Below are 26,347 nucleotides of genomic sequence, written 5' to 3' on the forward strand. Positions count from 1 at the left end.
TAAATAATTAGAATTGGCTGTATTTCCATCCAAGCTATACCCTATATGATTTCTGTCTTTATCCTCTATTGAAACACTTCTGACATGCTTTTTCGTTTCTGCTTCAAAATAAAGTTCATAAGATTTTTCTTTGAAAGGCTCATGATCACTATTTAATTAATTTGTTTTTATTATAATGTCATTAGCAATGCTTGGGTAGCTCAGCGGTTGAGCATCTACCTTTGGCTCAGTTCATGATCCCAGGGTCCTGGGATCAAGTTCTGCATCGGGCTCCCTATGGGGATCCTGCTTTTCCCTTTGCCTGTGTTTCTGCCTCTCTCTGTGTGTCTCTCATGAATAAATAAACAAAATCTTTCAAAAAATCATTTTATTATAATGTCATTAAGAGGAGGATAGAATTCTGTAACCAAAGCAATGGGATCATTGCCTACCCAGATTAATCTTGGCTCCCATCCTATTGTGCCCTGTTATATAAACTCACCTGTTCTTTTATCTGCATCTTTGCATATCTCATTTGTATTTTGACATATTTTCTGTCCCAGATAACTCATCTTAAATCCACAAATTTAGTACCAACATGACATACGATGTATTTGAAATTTTACACATATTTGGTGATATGCTGACATAATGAATCCTACTTCCCGAAGGTAGGAGTAGAAACCCAAATTCTCAGCAGGCCTTACACACCAGAATATAGATATGATCTAGGGTCTGCCAGTGGATGTAAATCAATATTATTTCTGTTCAAAAATAACCAATTCAAAAAACTATGCTCTATGGAACTTGCATTTTTGCTGTCACGTCTGATGGCAGAAGTGTTAGATATTTGGTGGTTGCAGTTACAGTGCCAATGGCAGCATTTACCGGTGGCTGTGACATCAGGTTCCTGGTGCAAAAGCTGTTCAGCCCGTGGTGAGTCATGATTTATCTATGGTTCACTCAAGCAGCAGATTTATAATTGAACCAAATCCATGGTCTGGTTTTGGTGTATGATCTTGGATGATTTGCTTTAAAATTGATTTGAGAGTCTTCTTACCAAACCTGTGAATTGGCATATATCACTTTATTAAGTTGTATGTATGTAAAATCAGTGAGATCATCTTATTTTGCTTATAACATGACAGCCTTGACTCATAGATTATATTTCTTTTCGAATCCTGCCATAACATGTCATTAAAACTTAGTGATTAAAGCAACACAAATTTATCTCAGAGTTCTGCAGGTAAATCTGCCACAAGGTCTCAACAAGCTAAACTTAGGGTGTTGGCAGGGCTGTATTCCTTTATGAAGGCATTAGGGGGGAAAACATTTCTTTGCTCATTTATACAATGTATAGGATTCATTTCCTTATGATTATAAGACTAAAGTCCCTTTTTCCCTTCTAGCTGTCAGCTGAGGGGCAGTCCCAGTTCCTAGAGGTTGCCCATATTCCCTGGCTCATGCCTCACTCTGTCATCTCAAAGCCAGTAGTAAAGTGCTGAATCTCTCTTAGTCTTTGAATTTCCCCTGCCTCTTCTCCCATTATTACAAAGTTGCAGGAGCAAGGCTGATACACAAATGTCCATTGCTTTCTTAAAAAACAGCAATGAACCACTGGAATTTAAAAACACAATACTATTTATATTAAATACTAAGGCATAAATATAACAAAATACGTTTAAGAGATTTACAAGACTCTTTTTTTTTTTTTTTGATTTACGAAACTCTTATAAGAGAAACCAAAGAAGATCTAAATAAAAGAAGAGCCATTCCATGTTCATGGATAGGAAAACTGAATATTGTCAAGATGTCAGTTCTTCCCAACTTGAATTTATAAATTCAACCATCCCAATTAAATTTTCAGCAAGTTATTCTAGGATATTGAAAAACTCATTCTAAAGTTTATATGTGAAGGCAAAGGACCTAGAATAACCAACACAATACTGAAGTCAGAGGACTGACAGTCACCAACTTCAAGATTCTTATTGAGCTACAGTAATCAAAACAGTGTGCTATTGGCAAAAGAATAGACAAGTAGATCAATGCAACAGAATAGAGAGTACAGAAGGAGACCACACAAATACAATCAACTGATCTTTGATAAAGGAGCAAAATCTATTCAACAGAGAAAGGACAGTCTTTTTAACAAATGGTGCTAGAACAATTGAACATCTATATACATCATCATCATCATCATCATCTAGACACAGACTTTATACCTTTAAAAGAAAAAAAAAACCCTCAAAATGGATCAAAGAACTCAATGTAAAATTCAGAACAATTAAATTCCTAGAAAATAACTTAAATACAGGTGACCATGAGCATGATGATTTTTTAATATAACACCAAAAGCAGGATCCATATTAGAAAAAACATCATGAGGGGATCCCTGGGTGGCTCAGCGGTTTGGTGCCTGCCTTTGGCCCAGGGCGCAATCCTAGAGACCCGGGATCAAGTCCTGCCTTGGGCTCCCAGCGTGGAGCCTGCTTCTCTCTCCTCCTGTGTCTCTGCTTCTTTCTCTCTCTCTCTCTCTCTCTGTCTCTCATAAAAAAAAAAAGAAAGAAAGAAAAAAATCATGAAATTTGACAACATTAAGATTCAAAAAAATATCCGCAAAAGTCACTGTTAAGAGAATGAAAAGATAAGCCAGAGACTGGGAGAAATTCTTCATGAAACACATATGTGCTAAAGGACTGTTATCCAAAATATAAAATTACTCTTAAAACTTTACAATAAGAAAACAAACAGGGGCACCTGGATGGCTCAGCAGTTGGGTGTTTGCCTTTGGCTCAAGGCGTGATCCTGGAGTCTCAGGATCGAGTCCCACATCGGGTTCCCTGCAGGGATCCTGCTTCTTCCTCTCTCTGTTGACTCTCATGAACAAATAAATAACATCTTTCTAAAAAAAAGAAAGAAAGAAAGAAAGAAAAAGAAAGAAAGAAAGAAAGAAAGAAAGAAAGAAAGAAAGAAAGAAAGAAAGAAAGAAAACAATCCAATTGAAACATGGGCCAAAGCTCTTAAGATACCTCACCACAGAAGATAAATAGATGGCAAATAAATATATGAGAAGATGTTCACCTTCCTGTGTCATTAGGGAAATGCAAATTATAAAAGAAAGATACCAATACACACCTATTTCAATGGCTAAAATACAAAACACTTCACCAATAGCTAGAAAGTATGAAGCAACAGGAACTCTCCTTCATTACTGGTGGAAATAGTGCAGTCACTTCAGAAGACAATTAACAGTTTCCTATAAAACTAAAAATAAACATTTTTCCCTTTACAACCCAGCAATTATGCTCCTTGGTATTTACCCAAATGAGTGGAAAACTTATGTCTACCCAAAAACCCGCACACAGATATAAATAGGTGTTTAAGTCGTGATTTCCAACACTCAAAAGCAGCCAAGAAATCCTTGGAAAGATGAATGAATGAATAAATAAACTATAGGGCATCCATACAATGGACTATTATTACTCACTAATAAAAAGAAATGAGCTATCATGTCATGGAAAGATATGGAAGAAAAATGCATATTACTAAGCTAAAGAAGCCAATCTGAAAAAGCTGCATACTGTATGATACCTCTATATGTCATTCTGAAAAACAAAACAAAACAAAAAAAAAAAAAACAAAACAAAACCATGGAGAAAAGAAAAAGATCAGTGGCTGTCAGAGATTAAACAAGAAGGGTGGATGAATAGGTGAAACATAGATGACTTCTAGAGCAATGAAATATACCTGTGGAATGCACATCAAAAGTGAGCCTTCACGTAAAACTACACACTTTCATTAATTGAAAAAACCTTAAGGTAAGTTCTGTAAATACTAAAGGTTAGATTTGAACAAAAATGAAACTTTATAAACTTCAAGAAAGAATTCATTTAAGAAGAGACATAATGATTTTGAAAATATAAATTCAAAGATCCAAAAGCAAACAGCAAAGAGGAGACCCTGGAGGGTGAATCTGAAGCCTGACCACATGTCTTAAACGAAGTTCTAACAGAAGGTGGTCAAAAGGGAGAGAAACAATATTGAAGACAATTGCTGAGATTCTTTTTTTTTTTTTAAGATTTTATTTATTTATTCATGAGAGACACAAAGAGAGAGGCAGAGACCTAGGCAGAGGGAGAAGTAGGCTCCATGCAGGGAGCCCGACATGGGACTCTATCCCAGGACTCCAGGATCATAACCTGGACCAAAGGTGGGCACTCAACCGCTGAGCCACCCAGGGATCCCTGAGATTTTAAATTATTGTATTTTTAGATCACAATTGTGCTCACATAGAAAGAGGATGAAGATTTCTTGAAACTGCAAAACAGCAAGAATAAACAAAAAATATGAAAAGCTGTCAGTGAGAAAATTGATTATCAATAAAAAAGTCATTCTTAGGCAAAAAAAGAAAAATCAGAATTCTCTTACAGAAAAATCAGAAACAAATACATTATAGAGGACAATAAATTAAAATTTTAATCACAGAGAAATAAATATCAATTTTGATTATATATCAAATAACAATATATGGGCAAAATATATTTTCATTTATATAAAGACTAAAGGAATTCATCATTATTTTTCTTCAGCAAAGCAATACTAAAGGTTATATTTTAACAATAACAACAATATAAAAGAAAAAAAAATAGAAAGGACCTGCAAGAAACTTTAGGTAAAATTCAGATTGGTGGGATCTAAGGTTTAGGAAAAATTATTGTTAAGTGATGTGAAATGGAGTGGGGGAAACAAATTATCCACCAGTACACAGAAATCAGTTATTTTACAATCAATGACATTGTTCAATAAGTTATTTACCTTCAGTCATTTTTTTAAAGGTTTTATTTATTTATTCATGAGAGACAGAGAGAGAGAAAGAGACGAAGAGACAGGCAGAAGGAGAAGCAGGCTCCATGCAGGGAGCCCGATGTGGGACTCGATCCCAGGACCCCAGGATCACACCCTGGGCCAAAGGCAGATGCTCAACCACTGAGCCACCCAGGTGTCCCTACCTTCAGCATTTCTTAAAAAACCTTCTTGTTTGGGTTCTTAATTTTGCTGGTTGCAAATGACCACCTCTTTACTTCCAAGTAAAATAAAAACTATCCTGTATTTTCCAAACTAACTACATTAAAATTCTATTTGTAAGGTTTAGTGAATTCTAATAGCCAGCAGTTCCAGAAGCACCTTGTCATCCCAGAAATCATTTACATACTGGGTCATACCATTGTCCATTAGCATCTTTCTAGGTAGTATCATTTTAAATTGAAGTTCCTTTTCAAAGTGTGGGAGTACCTTATTTAAACTGCTATTTTTAAAAATACATGTGTAAATAAAGTACTCTCTCTCTCTTCCTTGGAAACTAATTCATAGCGACATTTTCTTCTAGTTAAATTATGCTGATTTTTTTTCTATTCTTTTTCCCCATATCCTTACTTCAACCTGGCTAAAATTACACTCTGCCCCTAGGCTATTCAGCCTTCAAATATTAGTGGGTAGCTATCATACAGAGCACTCATTTAGCTAAGCCACACCCATTGTGGGTTTTCAATATTTTTCCATAAATCAATTCCTCTGGCCATTAGTTAGAAAACTGAATAAAATCGTGTATCACCTGCTTTCTAGTCTGATGGTTTTTCCTACAGAGTTGAGAATAGCAACTCTCAGTACAAAATTGCAGGCCGTACTTCAAAAACGTACCACTGGCTGCAAAGGACAAGATAGTGTAAGAACATTGCAGACAGACCCATAGTAAGTGACATTTCTGCAAATCACTGCCTGACCTAATAAGCAAATCCGTTCTTGGTGGGTAAAAGGGACTCAGAGGGAAGGAATGCAGTGAGCAATGTTACACAGTTTTGTACTAGCTGGTAAAATAATCCATTCTAACACTAATGAATGGCTGATCTTTTTGTTAAAGTTTATTTAACTTCTTTAAAGGAATTACTCTATTTGATTACAGTGAAATTGAAGGCTAAAAAAAAAAAAAAAGAAATCGAAGGCTTTAAGCAATGGGTATATTCAAAAATTCTATTAATAATTATGTCATATAGAATTTCTTCTTTCAAAATCAGAGGGTTTCCGTACTGTCAATGAACACACTCCACAAAAAATACTCACATAAATTTTCAGGAATTCAGGACTTTTTTGTTGGATTTAGAATAATATATTTCTCCATTAGGCAGACAAGAATATGGGGAGATAGTTACGTTCTCTCCAACGGTTAACTTACTTGTCTCTTCTGGACTCCAATAAGCCTCTTAATATTGCCTACCCCACGCCCCACAAACCTTCTTTCCCAAGACAACAGCCTCTTATAAAGAAGTGTTTTTCCATCTCGCTTCTCCATCTCACTTTTCCCCTTCTCACCAGATTACTTACAGGCAGAGTCCATATTTTCTATCTGGTTGACTTATGCTGTTTTGTTTTAATATTTCCTCCCCTATACTTATTTCAACCTGCCTAAATTTACACTCTGCCCCAGGCTGCTCAGCCCTTAAATATTAGTGGATAGCTACCATTTATAGTTCTCCAAGCCACACCTATTATAGTTAGTCATGATCTTTGTCCATCAATTCCTCTGTACTTAGAAAACTGAATAAAATAATTTATCACTTGCTTTTTTTTCTAACTGGGATCAAAACAGCAACTCTCAGTACAAAATTGCAGACCTTACTACACAAACTGAACCGCCAGCTGCAACGACATGAGCTACCATTCTCGGGGATCAGTACTGAGTGGAAATAAATAAGCCAGAGCAGATACGTTAAACAAAGGGTAATTGGCAGCAGGGAACCAGAGGTATTTTTCTCTGCTCTTCTCCTCCTGCTCGTGCCCATTTCTTCCCATTCTGAGAAGGTCCTCATCACCTGGACCACAAACTGAAAGGTCAGATTAAGCTGACCTTGATTTTGGTAATAGCATTTTCCTTGTTTGCAAATGTCGGTCAGATTAAGGTTTATTCATGCCTTTCTGGCCCTACAACAATGATCCTTAACAGGAGACAAAGGATTAGTCTTCAGGAAGCACAGTCTTCTTAATCAGGAGAAATGATATTGAGTCCCCGCTTTGCCTTTTGCTTATGGGAATATCTGTATTTTGACAGAAGTCACTTACTGCCTGGGTTTCAGATTTTTCTTGTCCTACATCATAGGTCCCAATGTATCGATCAGGCATTTTACAGGAATGACAAAGAAGAGGGTAATGGCATGATTTCAAGTGGTTGGTGAATCCATATGTATTCCAAGTGTTGAATGTATACAGGTATAGAGAAAATACCTTGGAAAGGTATATATGATTTTAGTAACACTATTGACATTATACTAGTTTATAAAAGTCTTTAAAGGTTTTTTTTTTAAGTCATCAGATATTGAAAACATAACCTTTTTGTTTGATATTTTAAAATAAATGATTTTCATGTGAAAAAACTTTTGAAATCTCTGCACTAGATACTCAATTTAGCTCTTTCCTGTATAAAATTACAGGATTCACTGACACTCAGTAAATTGATTGTTTTGGCCAAATTCATAGGAGTTGAATTCACACATGACACCACTAAAACAAATCTATTTTTCGTTCTAGATCCCATTATATTTTCTTTTTTGAAAAAGATTTTATTTATTTATTCATGACAGACACAGAGAGAGAGGCAGAGACACAGGCAGAGGGAGAAGCAGGCTCCATGCAGGGAGCCCGATGTGGGACTCGATCCCAGGTCTCCAGGATCACGCTCTGGGCTGAAGGTGGCGCTAAACTGCTGAGCCATGCAGGCTGCCCCCATTATATTTTCAAAAAATGCATTATTATTTTCATTTCTTTTTCACCTTTATCCAGTGAGGTATACAATAAAAAGTCCTACCTATTGATTAATTGTTAATATGTAATGTTTTCTCATATAAGACCATCTATAATTCTCTGTGCCTCTGCTTGAAGCATTTTTTACATCTTGGCAATGAATTGGTATCTAAGTGTCAGGTCCCTAAGGTTTATACTGGTTTTGACACCTAAACACTTGATTTTTAAGTAAGTTCTAATGCAGGCAACATGTACTCTATCCCTGGGCAACACTATTCTTTCAATAGCAGTTACATTAACAATTACCACAGGGCATCTAAGTGGATGCTGTGCAGTAAATAGAAGAGGGATGGTCCACAGCAAGCAAGGCTTGAAAGTGAAATTGGATTAGAACTCTTTGAAAAATCGCTTTAAGAGTGAGGCAAAATGTTCACAATACCAGCATAGGATACGACTTTTGCGGACTCTAGTGATCCCAGGTGAGGTGTTTGGGAGGAATTTTGTCCAAAACTCTAGAAAAAAAAAAGTCATTATAAAATGTCTTTCCCTCAGTGACTCATTAGCTAACTTTAAAAAAATAATCATATACTTTCTACTCTTTTGTCAACAGTAATCCTCATTTTTATACATTTAGCAATGGTGTGTGTGTGTGTGTGTGTGTGTGTGTACAGCTGTACCCTGTGCACCTATCACTATGCCAGGCATCATTATGACACCTTATCTAAGATCCTTATATCATATCTCCTTATCTTACAAGAATTTACAACCTAATTGGAAAAATAAGCCTTATTATGGAAAGTTATTTGTTAAATGCATTCATGTACTGTGAAACAACTAAAGATGCTACCAAAGGTGCCAAATTTACTCTCAAAAGTGACAATACATTACTGTGAATAATGTGGCTCAGAGTGTTCTGTAGAGAGCAAAGTTTGAAGTCTAGCTAAGTTGTTTAAGCCAGAAAAATAATGAAATCTTCAAAAATTAATCATCTATTTACCTTATTATTTCTAAGAAAAAATTTAACTGAGTAACTTCTTTGGTTAGAAATTATTTTTCATATAAAAATATTGACAAAGCATGATTTCTTGGAGAGAGAAACAACAGTGAGATCCAAACAGGTGGATTTGTTAATATATATTTTCAAAGTAAAATCTCTTAAATAAAGTACTTAATTAAATAATCAGCAATTAACCCCCTAAAAAATGAGGATACTTAACTCATCAATGATTTATTTAAGTGCTTTTCTGAAATATGAGTATTTGAGATATTGTGTAGCATGGTATGTATGTATAGATGCATATATGGATCTATCTACATCTATCATCTATCTATCTTTAGTTCAATAAGTATTATGAATAGAAAAATGAGTGCAATGAGCAAAGAATCAGTTAAATTCTTAGATGAATGGGACAAATATGTTCTTTTTTAAAAAAGACACATTTAAAGATAGTTCATCTTTGGGGTGCCTGTTGAGAAGTTTAGAGGTAATTTATAAGCAAATGATTAAATAATAACTAATAGCAGAGGGGAAGGGTGTTATAGAGGTGGACAGACCATAGCTTGAAATCCAGCTATAAGGAAATTCCTGAAGTGGAAAAATATGATCTGAAGTGAAACAAGTGAACAGAGGAGTGAATTGTAAGGACTGCCCATTAAAAAAAAAAAAAAAAAAAAAGGATGTCAGAAATGATGACCTGTAAATTCAGAGCTTCCCCACTGTAGCCTGGCTGCTTGCTCACTAACAATGGCACCTACCAGGAAGAAGCTTCTTTTTTTTCAGAGGACCTGCATTGGCGGCTCTGGAATCCACATAAGAATTAGAATCTTCTGAGTTGCAGGACGGAACACACCATACCTGGTTTCTAAGTCAAAAACCAGAAACCCTTCTAGTGAGGCTTATATAATAATAATGTAGTGGCACTCCATGTATTGGGAGATCCCAGAGACCAACTGCAGATCTGATGATTCTCTAGTAGGAGGATTCTCAGCGCCCATCATGAAGTCATACTCATCACTATGCTTATTACAGCAAAAGGAATACACAGAAAAATCCCGAAAGTGAAAAGCCATCCGACCCTGGGGGAAAACAGTCACAAGCTTTCAGAGTCCTCTCCCAATGGCATTACAGATGTGCTCAGCTCTCAAAGTAATGGATTGTGACAATACATAGGGAAGTTATCTTTCAAGAAAGCTTCTTAGAGACTTAGTGTTCAGGGTTTTTACTGGAGGCTAGTCACATGTGATCCTCTGCCTAGCACGTACCAAAATTCCAGAGCCTGAGAAGGAAAGCAGGTATTCGGTAGAAATTATATTATTTGTACAAACATTCTAGGCCCAGTGAGCCACTTTTATCAGTTCTGGGAAGGGTAAAAACTCCCTAAAATCCAAGTTCCCAGATGTCAGGTCAGGGCCAACCTTGTAAGTGGGCCTTTGAAAAGGTAGCATTCAGTCTTGCCATGTTCACTCTTTTCTGTATGCCCAATTATTAGAAATTCTACTTTTAGCAACGTAAGCTGAATGTCTGTTTCCCAAATATTTCCTTGCCATAAAACCTGTAAGAATGACAATATTTGAAGACCTATTAAAGTACAGTTGACCCCTGAACAACATGAGTTTGAACTGCATAGGTCTATTTTTACACAGATGCTTTTTGATTCAGTGCAGGGCTATAAATGTATTTCCTTTTATGATTTTCTTAACATTTTTGTTTCTCTATTTTATTGTAATAATACAGCATATAATACATATAATGTATAACATATCTGTTAACTGCCTGTTTATGTTATTAAGCCTTCTGGTCAACGGTAGGCTATTAGTAGTTAAATTGGGGGGAGTCAAAGTAGTATCTGGATTTTCTACATCTTGGGAGGTCAGTGTCCCTAACCCCACATTGTGTCCCTATAACCCATCCACCATTCAAATAAATAAATTGGGCTGTTCTAGGAGGCAACTAGGCTTCTTCCCCTTTACCACCAGCTGCTCAGAGGCCTGAGGGCACAATTATATTGGTATCCCCGAAATCCATCTGTGTCACACTGGGAACAGTCTCTGCCTGAGAGGAAATATTGAATTTGTGTACAAGGAGACGATGTAGAAAAAAATTATTTGCAACTTCATTTTAATATTGAAAAATTGGATCAACTTAAAAGTCTATAAACTGGAGAATGAATTAATAGACTATATTAATACATTATAGCATATTTCCAAAAATGAAAATAAATGGCCAAAAGGTGCATGCACCAAAATGGATAACTTTTAGAAGTGTAAAGTTGAGTGAAAATGATTAAGGTGCAGACTGTTACTCTTCAGATAAAGCTATATATTTGCAAAAATACTAAAAGACTGTATTTGAGTATGTAGCTATATAACACAAGTTAGGAGGATGTGTAAGAAAAATACACTCCAAATCAAAGGAATTCTTCTCTTTGGGATAATAAAGAAGAATGAGGTCTGGGAGGAAAACAAGGATTTCAAAAAATTCTGAAGTGATTATAGCAAAAATGCTAATATTTTATAAAGTTCAGTGGTAGGGATATAACTGCATATGATTTTGTTCTCTAGGCCTTTCTCTGTGTTAAAAATGTCTCCTCATATAAGTTCAAAATAATTTTAGTATCCATATCTCCATTTATATTGAAAGTACATTACCCTCTCCATTTAAATTATTTAAAGATAACTTAAAAGGCTAGCTGAAATTCTCTGTAATAGTCTTTGACACAAAGTTATTCATGTTCAAAAGCACCATAGACAATATTAGAAGGATTCTAGGTGAGTTAGAAGAATATGTTCTACTAGGCCTAAAGATAGAAATAGTTTCGATTGTACATGGAGAAAAAACAGTCGGAGGTCTATAAAGTAAAAAAAAAAAAAAAAAAAAAAAAAAATCCAGGTGTGTTTTTTTTTTCCTCTGAACAATTACTTAAAAATAAAGATAGCTTTTATCAATCTAATTTTGTCTCCAGTGAGGCCTATAATGAATTGGCCACTTAATGTCTGAATCCCTAAATTCCATACATCCAGCCTGCTTAATAAATGCTAATCCTACAAATGCCAGATGCTGTTACTTTGACAGGGGATTTCATCCAGAATAATTTCAGTCTCAGTACTGTAGCCCTATAGTCCCTATGCAGCACTTTTATCCTTGATCGTCTGCGCACATCTTCACCTTCTCTGTCAATATTATGTCAGATGATAAAGCAGAAACAGAAATAGAAATAATAGATATGGTTTTTTGAATTCTTATAATGTGTAAAACATAGTTTCAATATTTTAATAATTATCAGAATATTCTTAAAATCTCCACTTTGATGTTAAGCAAGTGCCTCAAAGGAACTCTTGATATATGTATTATTCTGCATCTCTCCCAGCACTGCCATTCATTCTTGGCAAAAACTTCACATTTCTTTCACACTCTACATATAATCTCTCCATGAGAAAATTCTGTTAGATATACCATTCAAATATATTTCTAATCTCTTTCTTCTCCAGAAGTATACTTTTATATTCTGTCCCAGTCCAAGCCATAATCATTGGCTGGACCACTTTACTAACTTCCAATATTTCTCTCTATCCACTCTGGACTTTCCTATGTTCCACTGTCCACATGTAGTCAAAATGAAGTCCTGTTGGGTCATTTTCTGCTCAAGAGAATATATCTTTTCCCCAAACATAGGATAAAAGCTGAAATTCTTTCAATGGCCCCAAAGGACACTATATTATCTGTTTCCTGACCTTTCTGACCATCTCTCTCTCTCTTTCTCTCTCTTTGTATATTTTTTTATTGGAGTTCGATTTGCCAACATAAAGCATAACACCCGGTCCTCATCCCATCAAGTGCCACCCTCAGTGCCTGTCACCCAGTCACCCCAACCCCGTGCCCACCTCCCCTTCCACTACCCCTTGTTCATTTCCCAGAATTAGGTGTCTCTCACGTTCCGTCACCCTCACTGATATTTCCCACTCATTTTCTCTCCTTTCCCCTTTAATCCTTTTCACTATTTTTTATAGTGAATGAGACCCTGAATGAATGAGACCATAAAATGTTTTTCCTTCTCCAATTGACTTACTTCACTCAGCATAATACCCTCCAGTTCCATCCACATCGAAGCAAATGGTGGGTATTCATCATTTCTAACAGAGTAATAGTCCATTGCATATATAGACCACGTCTTCTTTATCCATTCATCTGTTGATGGACACCGAGGCTCCTTCCACAGTTTGGCTATTGTGGACATTGCTGCTATGAATATAAGGGTGCAGGTATCCCGGCGTTTCATTGCATCTGTATCTTCGGGCTGACCATATCTCTTACACTCTCCTCCTTGCTCAAGTAATTTCAACAACAATGCTACTTCTGCAGATCCTTATACATGTCAAAAACAAACCATTTTAAGGTATCTGCACTTTTTTTTTCTTAGCATGAAATGAATTCTCTCCTAATATTTGCATGGCTTGCTACTTTAGAGATGACTTTTAAAAAAATTATTTATTTGAGAGAGAGAGCACACACAAGTCAGGGTGGGGAGCAGAGGCAGAAAGAGAAGCAGACTCCTCACAGAGCACAGAGTGGGGCTCTATCCCCAGACCCTAAGGTCATGAAGAGCTGAAGACCATAAGAGCTGAAGTCAGACACTTAACCTACTGAACCACCCAAGCATCTGGGATGACATTATTGACAAACATTTTACCTCTTATTCTTTAAAAAAATATATATATATTTATTCATGAGAGACACAGAGAGAGAGGCAGAGACACAGGCAGAGAGAGAAGCAGGTTTTCTGTGGGGAGCCTGACACAGGACTTGATCCCAGGACCCCAGGATCATGCCCTGAGCTGAAGGCAGATGGTCAACCACGGAGCCACCCAGGTGTCCTTATTCTTTTTCTTAATAGTACCTTAACTGATACATATATTTATTTGTTGAATATATATTCATTTATTGCCAATATCCTTCCTTAGAACATAGTCTGTGGAGACTGTTTGTTGTTAAGCATTATATTTTTAAGCCTAGAACAGTGTCTGTTAAGTAGCAAGGGCTTATGTAAGTGAATTAACAAGCCTATGAGAAATGCATTTTTATAATCTTAATTTTACAGATCAGGAAACAAGCATAGAAAGATTAAATAATTTACCCAAGGTCATACAACTAACAAATGGAAGAGCCACAGTTTCATTCCAAGTTCTGAGTACATGCTATATATAGCTGCCTATAGGAAGAATGATTTTTTTGCCTGGCATCTAGGATTCTAAAAGCTCGAATAGGCAACAATCAATCTCCTATAGTACCAAGTTGCAAGTTAAATTATACTGACAATTCTTAATGAAGCCCCCTGTGTGTCATCAGCTTGATCTCTGTGGCACAGCAAAGATTCCTGTCATTGAAACAAGGCAGACGAGTTCTGGCACCTATGTAGGCCAGGATACCTACTTGATCTCTTTGTCCCTAGACCTAATTCTGGATCACAGTTCTTGAAAAATTACCACTCCGATGAGAAGAAAAGACCAGATCAAAGAAGAGTAAAGAAAAAAAGAAAAGTGTTTTCTCCCCTCAATGTTTAGAGCACAGGTAGATGAATTCACCCATCTGATGCCTTATCAGAAATGTATCCCTCCATTTTCGCAAAGGCCTTCGCTTAACCCAGTTGCCTCCTAATTACCTCAGGGATTACAGCTCCAGTGTGATGAATCTCAAGAGAAGATGCAATGGGAGAGCTTGAGACTCCTAAGGTATAGACAAAGAAAGCTTACCCAAGTCACCTGGGCCTCCCCTGCCCTTTGATTTATCCTATTCTAAGACAAAGAGTAAGAGGATAAAGGAATCTTGAGCTCCTCCTTGTGGTCAACACGTGCCATTAACTAGTCATCCTCAATTTTATGAGAAAAATACAATCGAATAAAAAAAGGGGTTTGAGTTATTTTTGACATAGATAACTATGCTTTGGGGTAAACCCAGATATTCAAACCATAAAATCAAAGTCAAAAACAGTCTTAACTTGTTAGCAGTTATCTAAATTTTAGTTCAGGCATCGAGCAGAAAATAAGACTCTCAGGAAATGCAGCCTTACGAAGCAAAAGCTATAATTAGCACTTGACATGCCAGTGGCTCTGCCTCTCTAGTCATATATACCATTTCTAATCCATGCCTTAGTAAGTAATTTTGAGGTTATTATCACCATCTTACAGAGGAAGAAGTGAGAACAAGAGAGTTTAAGTAACCACTTCAAGGTCACAAAACCAGTGAGGACCAAGAACAGGATTTAAACCATAGTCCCCATGATTTCAAAGCCCTGTGCTCTCTCTACTAGGCCATGTGGCTTCCATGAAGTTATGACAAACATCCCAGTCTTGAGAAATTTTAAAATATATCATTGATGTTTCATATCTCAGCTTAGTTATTGTTCCTGATGCTGTTGCTATTTATGTGAGGGTGGCTGAAAGTGGAAAAGAAATGAGTCACTGTATATACATCACTGTTGCTAATGTAGTCACTGTCTCCAGAGCCTGTCACTGTTTGTCGCTTCGCCACTTTCCCTCACCAGCTGTCTAGGGCCTTTGCACAAAATGAACTATTCCATATCTGATTGCTGAATTCCCAAGTTAGTTGACTGATCGTGCCCTTCAGTATCCCACAGCTAGAGCCTCCTTTCCTGAGGTTGTTTGCCAGTACGTACTGTAGATTTTCTGTTTTTTGCATACTCTGAGCTACTGAACAGGCCACCGTTTGGTGCACTGGAGCAGTAATTTGAGCAACAGGACCAGGGCTACCTCAAAGTTTTAATGTTCTTCCAAAGATGCCCAATGTAATTTTCTGGGAAAATTTGGCTTGTTCTGTAAGAAATCAATTTAGGTATTAAGATACAGAAATAGGCAGTTTAAATATTTAAAAGCAATCCTTTAATCCTTAAAATGTATTTTTCCCCCAGATTGAGTTGAACAAATATTCGGGGAGTCCCATATGCTGTATGTATGACTTGACCATTTGATGCTGAATGTGTTGATGGCTTTAGTAAACAGACTTTGTCAGGACCAAAGGTCATTTGTTTGACTCTCACAGGGCGAGAGGATGGGTAATGTGTGATCTTTACAGTCCTGGGGCTACGAGGCAGATTGTTTCCCCCAGATGACCTAGCTCTGTGACTTCTTGAAATTTGAAGAGCAAACGCCAGAAAATTGGTGCATTTGCATCATTGCACAGTGTTTCAATATGACACTTGCTGGTCCTGTTTGCTTGCTAGCTCTCTCACACTGTGGGTCACGTGTTGTGCATATCCCCGTGCACTTCATGCTCAAGTAAGGCCAGGGAGCAGCTGGGCAAAGAAACATCAGAGAGCTTGGCAAGCTACGCCATACCTGCGTGTCTCTTGCGGCAGTTGGTGTTCCTCTGAAGCATCTGAGCTAGAAGGGAATTAAAGCAGCAGTGCTGCTGAGATTGGGCAATTTGTAATACTTGCTGTGAGTTACCACACACTAATTTAATTCCACTGTTGGTCGCAAAGGCTGCATTTTGCCTGAGTTATGAAAATAATCGCATTGAGCCCTTCGGAATGCAGACTTTTATGTGGATTCCTCAGCATTAAGATTTTGTCAGTCTATCACCCAGTTCATCAAATGCCTTCTTTCTGGGACTTGCTTTGCACAATCCTGGATGGAAAGATTTAGAGATTAATTTGAACTCTAATGAAAATTAGCTGTGCTGTTTGGTTTCATGTTGTGACTGTCATCATGGAGGTCAGTACTGATGACATGTCAGGCTCTCGTTGACAGTTTGCATACAGGCACCGTTTACTCAGAGCTCAGCAATGCCACTCTCAGAAGATGAGGAGGTATTGAACTGTCAAATGGAGACAGCACAGATGACAGCTGATGCATCTTAGATCAGCTCCTTAACAAAGTGAGCAGGCTTTTTCCTCCCTCCTACCCCCAATAGTGAAATAATCTATTTCATCAAAGTTACTAGTGTGTTTACAGTAAACACTTTCCCATTGGATTTTCTAAAAGGAAAACAAATGCAATCTCTTGAGATCACTTTAAAAACTTTTTTCATAAAAGATAAAATATTTGTGCTACATTGCAAATTAATTATCTTAAAGCTCTCTGTAGTTACAATTAATTTGTGTGGATATTGAATTTTTTCAAGCAAGAAAACAGAGGTAAATGCAGATATTCGCAAAAATATTTGGATGTGACAAAATTTTCCATTAATGGGTTTTTATTATTTCATATCTCTGAAATACATTTGTATCATTCTTTACTTTGAATATTTTAATGTTTTGGAAACATAAATACTATTAATTAAAGTAGAAATAAATTTTAGCTCATTACTTACTTCATATTCCCAAAAAAATATTATATGAAACAATTCAGAAAAATAGTCAGCTATTCCTAACTGATTTTCATATATCTTATTTTTTCATGTCTAAGCATAAATTTCTAGGCAACCTATGTATGGGGCTACAGACTTTTCATATATTAATTTCAAATCTTTGTACACACTTGAAAGGTTCTTTTGTGTCACTGGGGAAAGATGGTTTGCTTTAGAACTTGTTAAAAACAAAAAGAAACATTGGGCCCAAATGGAGTCATTCCTGCTAAGTACCACATCAGCAAAGCAATACTTAATAATTAACGTTACTGCAATTCCAGCCTCCCCCAGGTAGGTGATCTTTAACCGGTCTAATCTAAAAATCACCTGGTTAGCACTAGTGAGGTAATCTGTTTTACCCCTGCTTTTCCCCCCCAAGAAGATCTTGCCTGAAACAATCCACTCTTTGCTAGAAACTTCCTTTTACCATCCCCTCTGCTTACTAAAAGTCTTCTGTTTTGTACAGCTTTTCTTTTTTTTTTTTTTTTTTTTTTGTACAGCTTCTTGAAGCTCTTTTCTATTTGCTCGATGGGATGCTGCCCAGTTCATGAATCATTGACTAAAGCCAATTAGATCCTCAAATTTAATCAGTTGAATTTTGTTTTTTAGTTAAGTTTTAGTGATTAACCTTTTCTTATAGAAGATACAAAATCCTATATCTAAAGTAAATCATTATCTCTTATAATAGTTTGATAAAAGTGTATGTACTTTTATCTACATAAAAGTCTATGTATGCATGTTTCATGTCTCTATGTGATTAGCTTCTGGAGATTTATTTCATCATCACACATGTATTAATTTACCTTAATCTCCTTATTTAATACATATTTTGAAATAGGCATGTGATTCCACAGATTATATTAATTAGACTAGGCCAGACAAGAGGATACAATTAGCCATAAAAGAACATAATAGCATTTATGCTGAAGTCACCTAAACTATATTCTCTTTATCTCCAGGGCAGTAGGGAATGCAATAGAACTAGAGATGATTGACATTTTTTCCTAACCTCTCTGTCCTTTCCTCATGAAAATGCTTAGCGACTCCTGAGAAGCACAGCTGTTGGACAAAGCACAGGGCTCAAGGTTGTGCCTTGGGAGGGCTAACAGAGAAATTCATCCAATCAAAAGGCAGGCTGGAAAATGTCAGATCAGATATGCCAATCATCATAAAAAAGGTGATGACCCGAAGAGGTGATAGTGCCAACCTGATGCAGAACTCAATCTATAAAGAACAATTCTCTTGCCACTGATTTCGCTTATTTATCTATGGTATTGGTAGGAACAGCTGCAGAAGATAGAAGCTGATATAGAGAGATAATGCTTCAAAAATGGTGCAGAAAAATCTTTTGTTAAAGAGAGGGTCAATTTTCTTTTACCAAAAGAAAAACCTCATCTTATCATATAAATGAAAAAGAGAAGAAAAGAAAACACAAAAACTCCATACATTAATATTTCTATGCAAGAATAATGGGACACATATCTAACCCAACCTTTAATGCAGCAGAATTGTGTTATATTGCCAAGATATAAAAAAGACTTTACATAAAAAGCATAAGGTTTCAAAAAATGTTGGAAGCTTTTTTGCCTGATAATGTCACCAATTAGTTCAAAATACACACTATTGTACTGTAAAAATGAAAATTAAAAAAAGAAAACATCTTAATTATTGGATTAATGCAGTAACTAGTCAATGTCCAGCAAGAAGAGATACAGTTTTACCCTAAATTATTAATTAAACTGGTTTTAACTTGCTCTTCCAATTTGATTTCCTTTTTTAAGAGGAAAATATTAGAACTCATTGCTACCTGCAATACTTGCTACTATATTTACATTTCAATCACATTTTAACATTAGCTGCAAAACATCCCGAGCTGTGTAATGTTACCAATTACATTGTTAGTAGGTTATATAATCTGCCAATTACAACTAAAAATAAATGCCAGGTGTTTCCATCTCAAGTCATTAAAATGCACATGATGGGCTGGGACTGACCCTGGGGCTGTCTTACTAGCATTCAACATAAAAATCACAAGAGGAAAAACAACAATAACAACAACAACAAAAAAACAAAAACAACAAGAACAACACCAAAAATAACACCCAAAACCCAAAACCCAAAAAAAAACCCAGAACCCCTCCAAAAACCAAAACCACCACCAACAAAAAACAAGCATATGGACCTACACAGATAGATGGATAGATTTTTGTTTTGTAGTTGCGCTCTGACAAATAAGATAACACATTTTGCATGCCTATATGATAATACTAGTGTTGGAATGTGTATCTTCTATCCAAAAGGGACAATTTGAAAATATCTGTACAGGAGAAAAATAATAATTTTCCTTCTTCTAGATTCTTGGCTAAGATCTCAACACCCTAGAATCAAAAGCCAGGTTAACAGGAGAAAAACAAAATTAATAGCATATAACTTCAGTATATATGCGAGATACCCAGGAAAAGTTACTACCCCCTGCCCAACCTCCCCCCGCCCCCATGGCCCAAATTATTGCCTTAAATACCATGTCCAGCTAAAGACAAAAGACACTGGGGAGAGCAGAGCCAAGTTGTGAGTGGTTTCCAGGCAAAGCTCAGTAAAAGAAGGTATTTTTGTTATGCAAAATTAAGTCTCTGCCTTCTCCAAAGATAAGAGTTTCTAGAGATTTAGCCATCTCCTCCTTCCTCTGCCCGGGAGACACCCTTACAATGGAGATTTCCCTTGTAAATGTAAATATTCCTACAAAAGGTAACTTCTACTCCATTCAGAGTTTCTCCTGTGTTTGTTGTTTCTTAAAGATAAAGCCTAAAATAATCCAATAATCCTCATGCCGAAGAGGCATATTTGGGACTGACAAATTCCACTTCTCCTTCACATTAGATATTAGGGTGTTTTCTCCTGAACACGAGAAGGAAAAGAGTAGAAAATCTAGATGCTTCTTGAGACCAATTTGTCAATTCAGAATGTGAGAAAACGAAAATAATTCAAGTTTACAGATGAGTTTTAGGTTTTTATATTATCTACAGGGTTTTTATTCTTAACTATTGCCTTAATTTAGAATCTGCGGTCAATGTTTTAATTCACCTCAATTTTTGTCCAATGGCGTCTTCTTCCCTGGCCTATGTGAGGATGACAAGTATAAAAATGCTCAGCAAATAGTTGCCAAGTACAATGGATGAATATGTGAATCAGCACAGTAATGCCAAGTATGTAGTATGTGGTTCAAATCCATACATAGGCCTAATATAAATTGCTTTCCGTGAACCACCCATGATTGCAGCAAAAAATCAATCCTTTTTGTGCATTCTCTGTAGGCTAGCACTCCTGTAGAGGCTGCTTTCAGGCAAAAGGTTTGAGCGATGGAATGTAGAAAGGACCTACGGTGACCACCAGGCTGAATACAGACAGGCCCAGCAGGAGATCCACCTCCAAAATATCCATGGGCCTTGACTGACCAATGGGCTACTTATAACTAGGCACAGTTACCAAAAAAGGGAAGATCCTGTATGTTGCCATGCCTTCTCATCTTTGCCTTTTAAAAACAGGCCCCACCCCCTGCCTCCTTGCAGAAGCCTCTACTCTGCTGTCATACCCTCAGCTCCCTTGAGGGGTATTCAATAAACTTCTATTTTCTTTGTTCTGTCTCAGGTGAATGCTTTGACCTCTAGTGCCACTGGCTTCCACTCAGTTGATGCCCTACATTTGGGGCCCCTAACTGATGGGGAAACTCCTCATTTAGGCACTGATGTAGGAAGGAACATTAGGGTTTAAAGCCAATGGCTAAGAAAGATTTCTTGAGAGGTCTTTGGAGGCAAAAAAAGTGTGTGGTTGTTTGTTTGCTTGTTTGCTTGGTTATTTATTTATTTGAGAGAGAGAGAGAGGGAGAGAGAGAGCACACACAAAGAGGAGAGGCAGAGGAGCCTGATGTGGGGCTTGCTCTCAGGACCCTGAGATCATGAACTGGGCTGAAGACAGCCACTTAACTGACTGAGTCACCCAGGCTCCCCGACAGGGCCCATGGGCAGAAAGAGCTGCACCGGGGTCATGAGGAGTGGTCCATTATATACTTCTGGGAGGGGGTTAGGGATAGCGTAAGTCTCTAAGGAATTTTGGAAGCAAGATTTCCAGGACCTTGAGGGGGCTAATGTTGTGCCCAAGATAGAGAATCTGAGAAACCACCAAGGAGCTGACACCGATGCAAACACGGGGATTTATTTACAAGCTGGAGCTTGGGTCCAAGTGTACCCGACACAGCGGAGCAGGGACTTGGACCCCGAGGTGGGTTTCAGCTTAGTTTTATGGGGTGGTCTAGGGGACCTTCAGAAGGGGGGGAGGAATTTCTCAAGTTCTGTTCTCATTCTGAAATGGGGCTTCCTGCCACTGGCTTGGGCTCTGTTCTCATTTTAATATGGGGCTTTCTAGGGCATTAAGCTGTAAGCTGTTTTGTTTTTTTTTTTTTTTTTTTTTTTTTCCTGTAACTGAAGTAATGTAAATTTCAGCTCTTATTCACAGGGGCCTGGGATGGCTGTACTTGTGCTAACGCTGAACTTAAAGTGGAATGGCCTTAATTTTCTCGGCTTCCACACTAGCTATTGTTGGGAAAATGTCATTTATTACCCTCTAACAAAACCTTAGTCATGAGACCCTTCAGATGTATATCGGTGGGCCATATGCTTGCAGGATGATTACCAACTCACACCTTGGAGGGCTTAGAGATAAAGAAAATTTCTAAATGAATATTCTATGTTAACATAGATTTGCAGGACCCTGGGAGTCTGGCTAAGATTGCCCTTTGCCCTTAGTGAAATATTAAAATTGAGGCAGTTGAGTCCCTAGAGGAATGTCTCTCTGCCTGTTTCAAGGGCTGTAGGTAGTAAGGAAATTTATTAATTTCTTTTCTGCCTTTGTTTCCCACATCAGGCACCACAACTCCTACAACTGCATCTTCTATCCTGCATCACCAATTATTCCCTCTTTACTGTAACATTCCAAGATCATCCAAACATGTTATATATTTCTTACTATAAAACAAAAATGGATCTCAACACCCCTTTGTAACTGCTGTGCCACTTCTCTGCTCCCAATTGCAGTGAAACTCTTCAGGGAATGTAGTTTCTTTCTCTTCATTAACTTTTGGACTCACACTAGTCAGGTGTTTTCCTAACCACTCCTTCAAAACCAGTTATTATAAAATTCACAAATGACTCTTGGTAGTAAATGCAATGTTCACTTCTCAAGTAATATCTTACTAAAGCAATTAAAAACGGTTGATAGAGTTGACCATAACTTCCTCTTGAAATACACTTTTTTCCACTTATTTTTTAGTCAATCCTCTTATTTTTTTTCCATCCACCTCATTGAATGCTTCTTCTCACATGTCGTTGCTGGTCATCTCCTCCTGACTTCTCAACTTTGGACAGCTTTGGTTCTAGTCCACTGAACTTTTCTTTCTTTCTTTTTTATACATTTATGCCTTAGGTAACATCATAATCTACGACTTCCAATAACATTTATTATGATGAAAACCAAATATGTATCTTTAACTAAAAACTCTCATGAATTCTAAACGTGAGTTCCCTATTCAGCATCTCTATTTCAATGTCCAACAGACATTTCCAATGCAACATGTTCCAAACTGAACACTTGATTCGCCTCACCAAAGGTCTTTCCCATTCCAAAAAGAAGACCATTCTTCTTTCAATTACTCAAATGAACAATCATGGAGTCCTCTGACATTTATTTTTCTCTTATACTCCACATTTCTTTCTGTCTTCACCTTCTGTCAAATCTTTCCATTGCTACTGCTATTGACCTGATGGAAACATTCATAGCTTCATCTAAATATTCTTACTTGGGCATTTGCAATAGTTGTCTAACAGCTCTCCCTGCTTCCACTCTTTATTTTCCTCATCCTGTACACTGTTTATTTTCCTCAATGTAGCCATAGTTAAAATTTTAAAACATGAGTCAGATCATGCAACTATCCTGCTCAGAACTCTCCACTGAGATTTATATATGACTGAGTTTCTTTTTTTTTTTTTTTTTATGATTGAGTTTCTTGACAGCGCTCAGATACTTTATTACTCTCCTTTGGCTTGTTCTGCTCCAGCCATGAGGACCTACTTCATGAGTTCATCAATGAGCTGCACCTGTTTCTGCTCTAGGTTGTTTGCTCCTGCTCTTTCCTCTTTTCAAAGTGTTTAGCTTTCTTGGTCACTTTTGCCTGGTCTCTGAACTAACGTCATTTTATCAGAGAAGTCTCATCATAACATCTATAAAACATCTTATAATTTTCTATTCTCTCTTACTATGCCTTACTTTTCTTCAAAACATTTAATTCATCTCATATATTATAGATTCATTTGTTTAACCTCTGTGTCTATCTCCCTTGAATACAAATATAATAAGGCTACTGATTCTGTTTGCACTGTGTTTCATTGTCACATCCTTAGTTTCTAGGACAGTAGTGGTACATGGTAAATGCTAAAAACAGATGTTGGAAAAATGAATGGGTAAGTAAAAGGAAGAGAGAATTCTTTGGCACACTGCAAGAGATTTCAGTCCCTATTGAACAGTTGTATAATAATCTTTCTTTGGGTATAGTATTTCCATTAGCAATGCAGCAATAAAACAACATATTTATCAAAATTTATACCACCATCAATCATCTCTACTATGTCTATGAAGACATTGAAATCTGAAAAAAATCATATATATTTAATATATAAATAATACATCAAACATTATATTCCTAATTCCATTTGAGATGCTTATTTGAAATTTTACCAGTGCTTTTGGAAAACAGAATTTAGAATGTTTTTTTCTTTTCTTTTATTATTATCATTTTTGCTATAGGATATTCTACTTAAGGTAGCTACTGATGATTCTTTTTTAGTCTTTTCAAATATGTATGACAATTCAGGCTAGATTTCATTATGGTGTTTTCATTACAGTCCTTTAATTTTGGAAATGGATTACTTTAAATATCGCTGCATTTATCTAACCACCTCACTTTAACCTATTCTCTGATTCTCCACGATTGTAAAACCAATGCTAATTGCAGCGGACCTGCCATAAAATCAACACCATTCATCAATACCTTAAGATGTAATTTATACAAGAGATGAAAAATAAGTTCACTGAGGGACACCTGGGTTACTCAGTGGTTGAGCGTCTGCCTTTGGCTCAGGGTGTGATCCTGGAGTCCCCACATCAAGCTCCCTGCATGGAGCCTGCTTCTCCCTTTGCCGATGTCTCTGCCTGTCTCTGTCTCCAATGAAATAAATAAATAAATAAATAAATAAATAAATTCACTGAAATTTGCGAAGGATTCAGTTACTAAGTAGGTAATAGTTTTGGATTTTCTTTCATTTTTTGGGTGTGTTTATGATTTTACTATTGTAGGCTCACTTCTGTCAGAAATGTTGGAAGAAGAGTTCAAAGGCACTGGTATTAGGTTGGAGATCCCCCTACCCTCTGCCTAGGTAATAACCATTCACAATCAGCATGTGCATCAGTGTGTATTTACCCAAGAAGACTTGCATTTGATTTTTCCTGGTACTCTCAGGAGTAGCCACCATCTTAACTGGGTGATTTGCAGATGTAAATGGCCCTAAACACATGAGGGTGGCTGATGCATTTGAAATTCCAGAGAGAAATAGGGAGCTAGTTTTACTGTTGCTTATTTAATCTACTATCCAGAGCACACACAAAAAGCTATTTCTCTTAATTCATAATTTTCCTCAAGATATAGCTTGTCCTTAGGTCCTTAGGGTGGCTCAGTCACTTAAGGGTCTCCCTTTGGTTTACATCATGATCCCAGAGTCCTGGGATAGAGTCCCATATCAGGCTCCCTTCTCAGCAGAGTCTGCTTCTCCCTCTGCTCGTCCCCCTGCTCGTGATCTCTCTCTCTCTCAAATACACAAATAAAATCTTATAAAAAAAAAAAAAAGACATAGTCTGTCCTGATTCCAGATTTTGTGAGTAGCTGTTTCTCTTCTGGTTCACCACTCAGTATACAACCCAGGATCAGCCCATAGCACCTTTCTTTCTTCCCCTCTGGGCAGTGCTACACATGCAAGCACTAAGACTTAGTGCCATTAGGGTATTTTGATAATTCTCCCATATACTTAGTTTCCTGGATGGGTATCCTTACTTCATTGTTAATTTCAAATGGTTCTTCTATTTCCTGGCAGTCTCTTTCATGATTTAAAAATATTTTAATCTTTTGTATGTCTTATAGGCAGTGGGTTTAGAGATCTTCAATTTATTACTCTAAACAGAAATCCACCCTTTGAATTTCTGTTCTAAAACATTTTGTTTACTTTTGCATTTGCATGTAGTTCTTATTAAGTAAATTGAAGCAAAAAAAAAAAAATAAGATAGTTCTGTCCTGAGCTCATTTTTTGATACAATTTTTTTTTCTTATACAGGAAGAATGATTTTGAACAGCCCATTATGTTCTATGGCTGCTAATTGTAGGAAACATTGAGAAAAATTCTAATTATGATGACAATGATGGTAATTTGATTGAAAAAATTCCTGTGACTGAAGATAAACTGGGACTCCAGAATAAACTGAGGAGAAATTCAAGGATTCTCAGGTAAATTGTTCATTATAACATGGGCTTTTTGAAATCTCTGGTTTATGTAGTAAACGGATATTTTGGGGGCACCTGGGTGGCTCTAGTCGGTTAAGTGTCTGCCTATGGCTCAGGTCCTAATCTCAGGGTCCTGGGATCAAGCCCCACTTTGGGCTCCCTGATCCGCAGGGAGTCCACTTCTTCCTCTCCCTGCCCCTCTGGCTTGTACTCTCTCTTTCTCTCAAATAAATAAATAAAATCCTTAAAAATAAAATAAAAATACTCTGGTACCCTAGACATTAAGTATAAGACAATATGATTATACTCTAGGAGGTATATATGGATAGGATAACTATATCCATTTCTCTTATTATCGACTTATCACAAATCATTTTAAGTAATTACAAATGTTCTAATTCTCAGAATAGAACCAATGGTATCTTTTTAATTCTGAAAATTAAGTGAAATTAGCTTTTCTGAGATATTTTTTCAACCTTTGAAATATACTAATTTTTATTCCAGAAGTGAAGCAAGAATTTCAGATATTGACCTCTTGTAGTTCTCATTTTAAATTTCTGCACTACACAAAGATATTAAACTACAAGGGATAAGTTATAACTACAATTAAAGTATTTTGT

The 26,347-nt window shown here is 36.8% G+C and overlaps 1 long non-coding RNA gene across 2 annotated transcripts in view; it reads right to left on the reverse strand.

The window, feature by feature from the left end:
* Nucleotides 1-383: 383 nt before the first annotated feature.
* The window catches only part of LOC118355067 (uncharacterized), a 51,908-nt gene continuing 25,944 nt past the window's right edge, over nt 384-26,347 (reverse strand). For both annotated transcript variants that reach the window (XR_004816750.2, XR_004816749.2), the window contains exon 5: nt 384-1,044. This is a non-coding gene — a long non-coding RNA (uncharacterized LOC118355067). The remainder of the gene's footprint in view (nt 1,045-26,347) is intronic.

This window comes from Canis lupus, chromosome 6 (assembly GCF_003254725.2).
Source record: "Canis lupus dingo isolate Sandy chromosome 6, ASM325472v2, whole genome shotgun sequence".
In the NCBI taxonomy this organism is placed as follows: domain Eukaryota; kingdom Metazoa; phylum Chordata; class Mammalia; order Carnivora; family Canidae; genus Canis; species Canis lupus.